Below are 13,026 nucleotides of genomic sequence, written 5' to 3' on the forward strand. Positions count from 1 at the left end.
GCAAAACAAATTCATGCATTGACCATGTCCAAAAACGTCTCGATATGTGTATCCTGAGTCCATCACCTCTTTTGTCAAGGAGGTGGGTAGTATGTTTCATTGTGAGTCCATTGAAACTGTGGTTGGTCATTGCATAATGCTATTGTATAACTTATTTTTCTAGATCTGCTCATTTCATTCTTCATTAGCTCATGTAAGTCTTCCCATGTTGTTCTGAAAACATCTCCATCATTTCGTATAGTGCAATAATGTTCCATAACATTCATATAGCATAGTTCAGCCATTCCTCAAGTGATGGGTATCCCTTTACTTTCTAGTTCTCTTGTCACCACAAAAAAGTTGTTGTGAATATGTATTCATATGGGTCATTTTCCTTTTTCTTTGATCTCTTTGAGGGTATAGTCTTAGTAGTGGTATTGCCAGGCCAATGGATATGTGCAGTTTAATAACTTTTTTCACATTGTTCCAAACCACTTTCCACAATGGCTGGGCCAGTTCATAGTTCAATCAATGGCATTTGTCTTTTTCCTTTTTTGTCAGCTCTTCTAATCTGAGAGATGTAAGGTCTAATTTGCATTTCTCTAGTGATTTGGAGCATTTTTTCATATGTGTATTGATAGCTTGGATTTCTTTGAAAACTGCATTTTCATATCCTTTGACCATTTATCAATTGGGGAATGGCTCTTGGTCTTATTAATCTGAATTAATTCCCTATGTATCTTATTAGAGAAACTTACTACAAAAGTTGCCCAGTTATTTGCTTCTCTTCTAATTTTGTCTGCATTGGTTGTGCCAAAATTTGAATTTCACGTGATCAAAATTGTCCATTTTATCATAAATTGGCTTTTGCTAGATAATGCAACACTGGGGTGGGGGGGTGGGGAAATAATATATATGTTACGTGCTTTGCCGAGTGTTTAAAAAATGTTGTGCTTGATGTGCAAAATAAAATTTCGTTGAAACCAAAAGAGGCTGGTAGTATGTTTTTAGAGCAGGGTATTTGGCCAAAGAGTTTGTACGTTGACTAGTGAATTGTCTCCTTTCAGCTTGGAAGACGTGGCTTAGCACCACTACAGAATTGGTATGTATCTGAGAGGTAAAAATTTGGGTGTCAAGAGGCCTTGCATTTGGAATCTGAAAAGCTGACTTTTCACTTGAAATACTAATATTAGCTAAAATTGCTACAGAACTGAAGTGAGAAAAGATAGATGGTAGCTTAGCTAAGGAATTACAAAGTTGTGACTCATTTTAGTCTTATACACTGAAGCTACATGACAAGGAAATGGAAGTAGTATCCAGAAACCATTAGAGATTATGTTAGTGTATCCTTTCTCTTTTTTTAATGCATCTTACCCAAACTAAGAATTGATCACATGCCAAGGGTTTTCCTCATTTTGAAAGGTGAGGAAATAGGTTTTTGAGGTTTGTTGACTAGCTAGAAAAGTCTTAGTTTTGACCTTTCTAAGCTGTAGCCAGTTGAGAAAGTACTTTATGAAGTACAGAAGCAGCATTCTAGGCTGCCACCCTATCCTAGGACAAATCGTAAACATCATTTAAAATCCTTTGCTATATTGTATCTAGCCTACCTTTCCAAATTTATCCTCATACAATCTACCTTCCCACCAAATTGGCCCATGTTCTCATTCCCCAAGCATAATAACAGCTAGCATTTATATGTTCCCTATTGTGTGCCAGGTACTGTGCCAAGTGCTTTACAAATGTTACTTTATCCTCAACAACCCCTGAGAGGTAGGTCTTATTCTTATCCCCATTTCACAGTTGAGGAAACTGACTGACAGGATAAATGATAGCTAGTAAGGGTCTGAGGTGGTATCAGGACTCAGGTCTTTCTGACTCCAGTTACTGGAGCTTTGAGGGATTGGGAAAGGTTTCCTGTAGAAGGTGGGATTTTTATGTTTTGCATGATTTCACATGTATAATTGATATCACATTTCTTCCCTCCTCAATAGGTGGAGAAGGGAGGGAGAGAATTCAGATCTCAAAATTTAAAAAAAGATAATAAATTTTTAATGTTTTTGTAAAAGGTGGGATTTTAGTTGGGACTTGAAGGACGATAGGGAAACCAGGAAGCAGAGATGAGAAGGGAGAACATTTCAGGCATGAGGGACAGCCAGAGAAAATGCCCAAAGCCAAGTTATAGAGTATCTTGTCCATGGAACAGCACGGAGGCAAGGTCACTGGATTGAGTATATGTGGTGAAGGAGGGGGGTTGTAAGGTGTAAGAAGCCAGGAAAAGGTGTAAGGGCGAATAGGTCATAAAAGCCTTAGAACAGGGAATAGGATTTTGGATTTGATCCCGGAGGTGATAGGAAGCCACTGGAGTTTACTGAGCATGACAGTAGCAGGGTTGGACCTTGTCAGTTACCCACTCAGACCTTTTGTTTCCTCATCTATAAAATTGGGATCATACTTGCACTATTTGTTTCCTAAGACTAAGAGAAGCACTTTTTAAACCTTAAAGTACTATAGAAATGTGAGATGTTATATACACAGAAAGGTAAGGTGAGAACTTGCAACATAACTTATTAAGTTGAAAAGTAAGATTCCACCTGTCAATACTTTTTAAAGAGCATGCTATTCTAATTGTAGGAAGCCTTCTTTCATGGACTTGACTGTGCTTAGGGTCAAGGGTGTTGGGTTTGTTTTTTTTTTTTTTTCATCCTTCAGATCTCCCAAGAAATGATCTTTTCATACAGAAACAAGTTGTCACCTTTCAGTAGCTTTCAGTAATTCTAAGGTTTGAAGGGGGCCGGAGATCGGATTTACCTTACCTTTAAGTGTTTTTCTGTCTGAAAACAATTACTGACCCTTGAGAACATATATGTGCTACATGATCAATCACTTTTTAAAGAGTTGGACTCTTCTGACATGTATATCATACAAATAACATGCTTTTCTCCTACTTAATTTTTATTTTCCATTTTAAATTTTTTTCCCAATAAGCATAGAGAGAATTGCTAGAAATGTAAATTTGAAGGGTATAAATCCTTTGGAAAAGACTTCTTAGAAGTGAAGAGATATAAAGTATTTTAAGTGAGGGTAAATGCAGTATTACTGAATTTCCCTAATATTTTCACTCTAAAATGAAATTATTACATTATCTGGGAACTAGACAGATATTGTCCTTAATCATCTGAGGTGTAATGAGCATGATATGTAATGGGAGTATCTGTAAATTAGGGATAGTACTTGTACTGCTGGTGTCACAATGCAATTGTGTCTCAAATACTTAGGCAGCCTTCAAGTGCTACAGAAATGTGACTCATATTAATTTTTGAGAATTTATATCTTGATTCTATAAAAGAGATTTGACAAAACTTTCTGGTTAGAAAGCCTTTTAGAGTTGCTGAAAAGAGACACAAGATGGTCAGGAAGCAGGCCGCTTTGCTTCTTTAGCAAAATCACGGAGTGTGCAACAAGGGGATATGACCTAGGTGGTATCTGATTACCAGGTAAAATGCTAGGTCTTTGAAGCTGGGGGTGATATGCCTAGAAAACTGAAGTGCGAGGACTGGGAGAATATTGCTCTATTCCTACTAAGGTATTTTTTCTAGATCGTCCTCCTTTGAAAGCTTAGACAATGAAATATTCTGATGGACAGATGCCTTGCTAATAGGTTTGGTTGTGACTCAGTCATTTTTCTCAGCAAAGATACCAGAGTGGTTTGCTATTTCCTTCTCCAGCTTATTTTCCAGAGGAGGAAACTGAAGCAAACAGGGTGAAGTGACTTGCTCAGTGTCACACAACTAGTAAGTGTCTGAGACTAGGTTTCAACTCCGGAAGATAAGTCTTCCTGATTCCAAGCCCAGTGCTCTATCTACTTCACCACCAACTAGAATTTATTAAATGCTGACTGTGTGCCAGGCACTGTGCTAAGTGCTGGAGACACAAAGAATGCAAAAACCAGTCCATGCCTTAAAGGAGCTCATAAGTCAAGTTGTCTAATATGCCAACAGCTATATACAAACAAAACATAGACAAGATAAATCAGGGTCATTTCAGAGGGAAGACATAAGATTAAGGAGGCCTAGGAAAGGCTTCTTTCAGAAGGTGGGACTTTTACTGAGACTTCAAGGAAACCAGGGAACCTAGGGAGATAGAAATGATGCCCAGAATGAGGCTAAGTCTATTGGCTTTGAAAGGAGGTGAAGATACTTTCTGAAAAATCTCCAGAATTTAAGCTCAGTCTCCTTTAAATATGGTGTCCCAGAAAGATTACAAAATAGTTTCATATGTTTGGGCCTTGAGATTCCAATCCTGGATATTTGCTCCAAGAACATCAAAAATATTCACAGCACTTTCTATGATAGGAAAAAAAAGGGGGTGGGGTGGGAGGAATGGGTGACCACCATTTGGAGAATCACTGAACAAAATGTCTTATATGGGTGTAATGGAATATTAGTGCTTTAAAAATGATGAAGAGGAGAATTTCAGGGAAATGTGTAAAGACTTATATGAGCTGATGCTGAATTTGCACCATATATAATGACTACAAAAACAGGAAGTGGACCTGTGATTTAAATAATACAGGGAATTCCTAGGGGAGGAAAGTCACTCCACCAGTGCAAATGAGGCATCTTCTCTAAAACTTTGAGAGTTGGCTAGACTAGAACACTAAAGAATAAAGTGGTTTGCCCAGGGTCAGGCCTCAGAAGTAGTATTTGAACCCAGGTTTTCTTGGCTTACAGCCCAAGTCTCTTATCTACTATGCCACTGTCTCTGTAATGTTAACCACACTACTGAAAGACTTGCAGAATTCTAGTTAAGGACCAATCTCAATTCTGGAGAATTGATCCTAGGACCAACTTCTCTGCTCTATATAGGGGGAGGGAGGAAGGGCAGTGGCTGTGGATTCTGGCCATGTTCTTGGGCAAGGCCCTCCTCAGTTTTCTAAAGTGTTTTCTTTGTTACAAGAGAATGGAATAAGGTAAGAATACAAGGCGACAATAACAGCAGGTTGCATAACTTTTCTACTTCAGAATACATAATAGCATTTGTAGTCAAATTCGTGAGCTTTCTAAGACGGCCCTTTTTTCTTAAATGTGGGGTATGTTGAGATGTCTTAATTTTGCTCAGAAATGTAGAGTAAGCAAGGGTGCTAAGTCCTCCTGTTACGCTGCAGACATCCCTTACCTCTGAAGCATGGTGATTGAGCAAGAGTTTCTAGCTTAAAGATGCCCTTGAAAAATCCACAAGAAATATAGCGTGTGTATGTCGGGGGTGTACATTCATACTGCTCTCAGTGATGGTAGTAGATCATCTGTAAAATGAAAATAATGATAGCATCTACCTCCCAGGGTTGTTGTGAGGATCAAATGAGATAATAATAATAATTTACATAATAGATGTAAAGCGCTTAGCACAATGCTTGGTTACTTAGGTGCTTAATATATGCTTGTTATCGATCCACCTGTCCATTCATACATCTATTTATTCGTTTATCTTTTATTCACTCTATCTAATCTATTTAATCTATTTAATCTATCTATCTATCTATCTATCTATCTATCTATCTATCTATCTATCCATCATCTATGTAATCTATATAGTATCAGTTATGGAATTCAAAAAACCTTCCCGGCGCCGTGGCTGCTTTTCCGCTTGATGACGGTAGGGGGCGGGGTGAACTCGAGTCATCCGCCGCTTTCCTCGCTCCCCCCTCCTCTTCGTTCACGTGATCGATCTCCCTCTTCCCAGTCCTTCCCGCTTCCGGCCAGGGCATCACCCGGAAGTGCGAGTAGCCAGGGGAGGGGCCAGTGGCTGCGGTAGCGGCCGGAGGGGAGGGGGAGGAGGAGGAGAGAGGAGAAGGAGGAGCTGGAGCTGGAGGGGAGTTGGTGTTGGTGCAGGAGGTGCTGCCACTGCTGCCGCTACCGCCGCCGCCGCCGCCGCCGCCTCCTCCGCCTCCTTCTCACGGTGTGTGAGGCGGGACCACGTCCGCCGGTCGGCGGAGTTGCCGCCGCGCCCCCTCTGCGCTGGAGCCCCGGAGCGGTGCGGATGTGAAGCTAGGTAAGCCCGGCGTGCCTCCCGGGGCGGGGGCAGGTGCGCCCTCCTGGGCGGGCTGTGGGGCCCTGCTGGGTAACCGTGGCAACGGGCGTGGGGGGCTGTGACCGGGGGGCCGGGCGCGAGCACGCCGCCAGCCAACTGTTCCCCCGAAGCCCGGGGCAGGACAGGGATTCTGCCCATGCCCCACCCCCTCCTTCGGCTGCGGCTGCCGGGGACTCTGGGGGGCGGCTGCCGCTGCCACTGGCGCCTCCTCCTTAGGGGCTTCGCTTGGTACTCGGGGCAGGATCCCGAAAAGAGGAGGCAGCGGGGCATTCTTGTCTTGTTCTGAGATCCCAATTTAAAAAGGGAGGGCATGCACGCTGCTGGTTGCATGGGAGCATATTCCTTGTGCCCTTGCCCATGGAAATAAGACTCCTCGAAGTTATCGTTCTAGCTCTACCTGGATCCTGAATCCGAGGATCGATCTCTTGTTTCTATCTCTCTCTGTTTCTGTCTTTTTCTGTCATCTTTTACTGATACTGACTGAAGCCCATTCCAAGCTGGGAGAAAGGAACGCTGTCATTTCTGAAATAATTTTCTCTCCCTGCTAGATCTCATCTTTATCTTAATTGTTACCGCTTCTGCTGCGGACACTAGCAGATTATTGCGGCTCCGCCTAGGGCTGTAGGTGATAATGAAAGTGGATGAATTTGGAAGAAGTAAAACAGGGTCCTTGCCCTAAGGGAAGTTAGCCTTTTGGTAACCGAGTCCTGGTTAGGACAGCAACCACAGATTGCCACAATCCCAGGGATTGAGTCACAGGGCAGCTAATCTTGTCTTCCTTTAGGACCTTTTGAGTTTTGCTTTTCTTATTTCAAAATATCCATCATCTGTGTTATCAGGTTCTATATGGTGTAGTAGGTAGAGCATTGGATTTGAAGTCAGAAAACCTGGATTCCAATCCTTGTTCTGACACTTAACCGACTTTGTGACCTGGACAAGTCACTTACCTCTTGATGCCTCCCTTTCTTTCATCCTATAAATCATAACTTCCATGAGTGGGATCCATTGAAAACTGAGATTTTGTGGCCCCCTAAATTTTTGGAACATATATAATTGGGTAAAATTGTTCCTCAAAATTTCTTTTAGGTCTTCTTCGTTGGTTGTGAATTCACCTTTTTTGTTTTGGTGCTGGTAGTTTGATTTTCTTTTAAAAAAAATTAGGTTAGCTAATGGTTTATTTTTTTTTAAACAGTTCCTAGTTGTATTTTTTTTTCTTGCTTTCAATTTTGTTAATCTCTTATTTGATTTTCAAGATTTTTATTTTGGTGTTTCTAGTTATTTTAGTTTTATGTCCAGTTCATTGATCTACTCTTTCTTTTATTCATGAACATGTTTAGTGATATTACATTTTCCTTTCAGTACTGCTTTGACTGCATCCCTAAATTTTTGGTATGTTGTCTCATTGTTGTCATTATCTTTAATGAAATTTATTGTTTTTGTGATTTGTCCTTTGACCCAATGTAAGTACTTAATAAATGCTTTCTCACCCATTCATGTTAGATGTCTTTTTTTTTTTCTTTAAGGTTTGCAAAACAATTTATATAGTCTTGGTTCTCAGGCAACTCCATGATGTGCCAGTTACTCCTGATCTAATAACAAGGTTCTTCACTGTAGTCAATGAATATCAATAGAGTTAAACAAAAGTTAGGTAGTCTTTGTAGAGCATTTGCTATATTTGTTATGTGACAGAGAAAAAAAGATGTCGTAATGACCCACTATTACAGTGTTGTCAATGTTTCAGACATAAGCAATCATGGCTCTCAGAGTGTTACCATATAATGTCATTATTACTGGCCTATGAAGTTTCAGCCTGACGTAAACTCATGCCAAAAAGGGAGAAAAATGCAACTATACTCTTCATTCTTTCCTTCATACTGAAGAGCTGCTTTTATTTAAATATTGCTTGAAATATTTGTTTTCCGAAATTCCTCAACTTCTTTGAGTAGGTCCAAGATTCACTCTCCCCCACACACCCCCATTCTCCATCCTCAGTGTTTCTGCTTTTTCTTACATCTCCCAGTTTTGACTGCTTCCTCTATTACAATTTTACTCATCTTATCTTTATGGAAACCATTGCACAGAGCCTGAGCTGTGCTTTCTAGGCTGTAACATTAAATAACTAATCCCCCAAAGGACCACTGGCCTTCTGTATTCTGTATTCTGGCCTTAAAAGCTGTTTTTCATTGAAGAATTATGTCCAGAAGGACTGAAATTTATTCCAAATAGAGAGCAAGAATAACCCTGACTGTAACTTATACTTCTGAAACAGCCCCAGGCGGGATATTACTGTTTTATATCCTCTGTTATGACTCCTTTTATCTAAATATTAAAGTACTTGACAAACATTAATTAAGGTTCCTAGCCTGTCAGTGAGGGAAAATGATTCCATTTGCAAGTGGGGAGGCAGGTTATGAGGGGTAAAGGTTTGCCTCAGGTAAGCTGCACACAGTTCTTGGAAGAATTGGGCATGGGGTTTGAGTTTTGACTCACCATTCTCTCTACTTGATCACTGTACCCAGTTTCTTTTGTTAAGAAGGCGTAATACCAGTTTGCCATAATCTTTTTGTGGTCTATATGAATCAAAAGCAAGGTCAATTTCTAGTCCATGGATAACGTTCTTAAATGTTACACAGGGGTCTTCTGGTTATGTGATCATTTGCTGGCCTACTTCTTGAGACAGTGTGGCAATACAAGTGTTGTTCCTTTAGATGTTTCATCAGAGGGAGAGAATACAGTGTTTTTTGGTCTATAAAAATATTTATAGTTTTTTGCTCCACTGACTTTGCGGAGGAAACTAACTTCATCTAGGTGGACTCCAGAAGGCCCTTATGAAAGTCCTTTTGGATTATAACAATGTTCCTTTCTTAAAGGAAATAGTCATTTTATCTCCATTCTGCTTTAACTAGCTGCATGTTTCTTCCACACAGGCTTAGTTAGACTCATGTAAGGGCATCTCACAAAGGGAAATTCAACTTTTATAAACTTAAAAAAAAAACTTAGCCGTAAGGTAAGAAGCTGAGAGTCTCTTGGCATACAGGTCTTTTACCAATCAGTACGTTTTAAATGTTCATTAGTTAGGATGAAAGGGGCATTTCATGTCTCAGTAGTTGTTTTAGCCTGGCTGACTATGATGATAATATTTGAAAGCTAGTTGATTTATTTAAAAAATGATTTATTTTTTAAAAGGTATTTTATATAAGTACCCACAGGTATAGCCATTTATTCAGCTTCCATTATGGCTTTATTTTTATTTTTTTTTCATTCAGTTTTTATTTTATTTTTTCTCAATTATATGTAAACAAAAAATTTTAACATTTGTTTTTTTTAAATTTTGAGTTCCAGATTCTCTCTCTACCTCTTTCCCCTCGCCTTTCCTTTAGAAGGCTATTTAGAAGGCTATATCTATTTGATATAGATGATACCTGTGCAGTCATGCAAAACATTTCCATGTTAGACATGTTGTAAAAGAAAACACAGACCCAAAAAACATCTCCCAAAAATAATAAAGTTTAAAAAGTATGCTCCAATCTGCATTCAGACTCCATCAATCCTTTCTCTGTATTATTATTATTATTATTATTATTATTATTTGTGTTATTTTTTTTTGAAGGGTGAGGCAATTGGGGTTAAGTGACTTGCCCAGAGTCACACAGCTAGCGAGTGTTGTGTCTGAGGCTGCATTTGAACTCAGGTCCTCCTGACTCCATGGCCCGTGCCCTATCCACTGTGCCACCTAGCTGCCTCATCATCAGTCCTTTCTCTGAATGTGGATAGCATTTTTCACCATAAATCCTTTGGCGTTGTCTTGGATCACTGTATTGCTAAGGATAACAAAGTCAGATCATTGTACAGTGTTGCTGTTACTGTGTACAATGTTCTTTTGGTTCTGCTCACTTCACTCTGTATCAGTTCGTGTAAGTCTTTCCAGGTGTTTTTGAAAGCACCCTGTTTATCATTTCTTATAGCACAATAGTCTTCCTTCACAATCATATATTACAACTTGACTAGTCATTCCCCAATTGATGGGCATCCCCTCGATTTCCAATACTTTGCCACCACAAAAAAAGCTGCTAGAAATATTTGTGTACACATAGGTCCTTTTCCTTTTCCTTTGATCTCTTTGGGGTACAGACCTAGTAGTGGTATTGCTGGATCAAAGGGTCTGCACGGTTTTATAGCCCTTTGACATAATTCCAAATTGCTTTCCAGAATGTTTGGATCATTTTACAACTCTACCAACAGTGTGTTAGTGTCCCTGTTTTTCCACCTCCCCTCCAGCATTTGTCATTTTCCTTTTCTGTCATATTAGCCAATCTGATAGGTGTGCAGTGGTACCTTGGAGTTGTTTTAATTTGAAATTGTCTAATCAATAGTGATTTAGATGACTATTTTTTATTGCATATGGGTGGCAGCTTTATGTAGCTGCCATTGACACAGTGAGTGGTAGCGTGGTAGCTTTCTGAGGTGGAGGCAGTTGGTGGCAATAGGACTTAGAGCTGGGAGGTCAGCTAGCCTGACCTCATTTTATGAGCGAAGAAACTGAGTCCCTGAGAGGATGAGTGACTTGCTCAAGGCCACAGGCGGTATCTTAGGTGGCAGAGTCATCAGAGTGCTCTTGGAGGTAGGGAGTCAAGAACTCTGAATTCAAAATTGTGGCTCACATGCCAGGCAAGTCATTTTGTTCCCTCCTAAATCACAGTTTTCAAACTAGAAGCGGATTGCAGATAAGGAGACTGAGGCCCCAGGAGTCATGAGGATATAAATAGCAGAAGGAAGGAGTAATGGGGCAACTAGATGGGGCGGTGGCTAGAGCACGGGGCCTGGAGTTAGGAGGACCTGAGTTCAAATCTGGCCTCAGACACATAACACTCACTAGCTGTGTGACTCTGGCCAAGTCACTTAACCCCAGTTTCCTCACCAAAAAAAAAAAAAAATAAATAAATAAATAAAGAGGGAAGGAGTAAGCAGATAGGTGGCAAAGTAGGCACCTAGTTGGTACGGTGGATAGTGTTGAACTTGGAGTCAGGAAGACCTGAAGTCAAATTGTGCCACAGACAGTAGCTATGTGACCCTGAATAAATCATTTAATCTCTCTCAGCCTCACATCCTTTTCTGTAAATTGGGGGTGATAATAGCACCTACCTCACAAAGTTGTGAGAATTAAATGAGATAATATATGTAAAATACTTTGCAAACCATAAAGTGCTAACGTAAATTCAAGCTGTTATTATCATTGAGTTCCAGTCAGTCACTAAGCGTTTATTAAGTACCTGCTATGTGTCCAGCACTGTGTCACATACTAAGCACTGGGGATACAAAGAAAGACAAACGATAGTCTCTGCTTTCAAGGAGCTCACAGTTTAATAGGAGAGACAACTTGGAAACAATAATGTACAAACAAAATACCATCGGTATAAATTAGAGATAATCGGTAGAAGGAAAGCAGTAGTGTTAAGGGTAATTGGGAAAGGCTTCTTGTAGAAGACACAGTTTTAGCTGAGACTTGAAGGAAGCCAGGAAGTAGAGATGAGAAGGGACAGCATTCCAGGCATGGGGGACAGCCAATGAGAATGCCCAGAGGCAGGAGATGGAAAGGCAAGGAGGTCAATGTCACAGGACAACAGAGTAATGTGGGGGTGAGGAAGGTGTAAGAAGACTGGGTAGGTAGAAAGCGGCCAGTTTATGAAAGGCTCTGGGCACCAAACAGAAGCTTTTATATTTGATCCTGGAGGTGATAGGGAGGCATTGGAGTTTATTGAATTGAGGGGAGGGGGGAGGGATGAGCAGTCAGATCTGTTCTTCTGGAAGATTTGTTTGACAACTGAGTGGAAGATGAATTACGGTGGGGAGGGACTTGAGGCAGGGAGACCAACCAGCAGACTGTTGCAATAGTCAAGGCATGAGGTAATGAGGGCCTGCACCAGGGTGGTGCCAGTGTTAGAGGAGAGAAGGGAACATGTGTAAGAGATGGTATGAAGGCCAATTGGTAACAGTGAATAGAGGGGGTGAGACAGGGAGGAGTTGAGGATAGCACCTGGATTGGGAGCCTGCATGACTGGGAGGATAGTGCTGCCCTCAACAGCAACACAGAAGTTCAGAAGAGGGAAAGGTTTAGCGGGAAAGATCATGCGTTCAGTTTTAGACCCGTGGAGTTTAAGCTGTCTATGGGACATCCACTTTGAGATGTCTTAGATAGTTGGAGATGCTAGTCTGGAGGTTGAGGCTGAATAAACAGATTTGAGAATCATCAGCATAGAGATGATCATTAAATCCACGGGAACTGCTGAGATGGCCAACTGAAAGAATATAGAGGGAGAAGAGGAGAAGGCCCAGGAGAGAAGCCCATGGGACACTTGTGGTTAGCAGGTGTGGTCTGGATGAAGATTAAGCAAAAGGCATCTTAGAAGGAGTGATCAGACAGGTAGAAAGAGGACCAGATAGCAAGAAGAAAGTATCCAGGAGAAGTGGGTGAGTGATGGTGCCACAGGCTGCAGATAGGTCAAGGACGAGGATTAAAAATCATAGAATTAGGGGCAGCTAGATGGCACAGTGGATAGAGCACCGGCCCTGGATTCAGGAGGACCAGAGTTCAAATCCAGCCTCAGACACATAACACTCACTAGCTGTGTGACCCTGGGCAAGTCACCTAACCCCAATTACCTTATTTTTTTTTTTTTAAAAAAAAAAGGAAGAAAAAAAATCATAGAATTATAAAGCAACACCCCCTCTGCTCCCTTTTACTATACCATACTGTCTCACCTATTATATAGATGCGCCATATAAGGTGTTCTTAACTGGGGGGGGTAGTCTGTAAACTTTTTGTCTAAATTTGATAGCTATTTCAGTATACTTGGACTTGTTTTTGGTAATCCAATGTATTTTATGCACTCAAGAACATGATTCTGAGTAGGGTTCCATGGCCTTCCTCAAACTGCTACAAAAAAAGCTCAAGAACTCCTG

At 40.8% G+C, this 13,026-nt stretch overlaps 1 protein-coding gene across 2 annotated transcripts in view; it reads left to right on the forward strand.

The window, feature by feature from the left end:
- Positions 1-5,957: 5,957 nt before the first annotated feature.
- ATP7A (ATPase copper transporting alpha) overlaps positions 5,958-13,026 on the forward strand; it is a 118,722-nt gene continuing 111,653 nt past the window's right edge. For both annotated transcript variants that reach the window (XM_027839579.1, XM_027839593.1), the window contains exon 1: positions 5,958-6,027. The gene's annotated coding sequence lies outside the window, so the exon portion shown is untranslated. The remainder of the gene's footprint in view (positions 6,028-13,026) is intronic.

Source organism: Vombatus ursinus, unplaced genomic scaffold (assembly GCF_900497805.2).
Source record: "Vombatus ursinus unplaced genomic scaffold, bare-nosed wombat genome assembly UNPS02004691.1, whole genome shotgun sequence".
Taxonomy (NCBI): Eukaryota; Metazoa; Chordata; class Mammalia; order Diprotodontia; family Vombatidae; genus Vombatus; species Vombatus ursinus.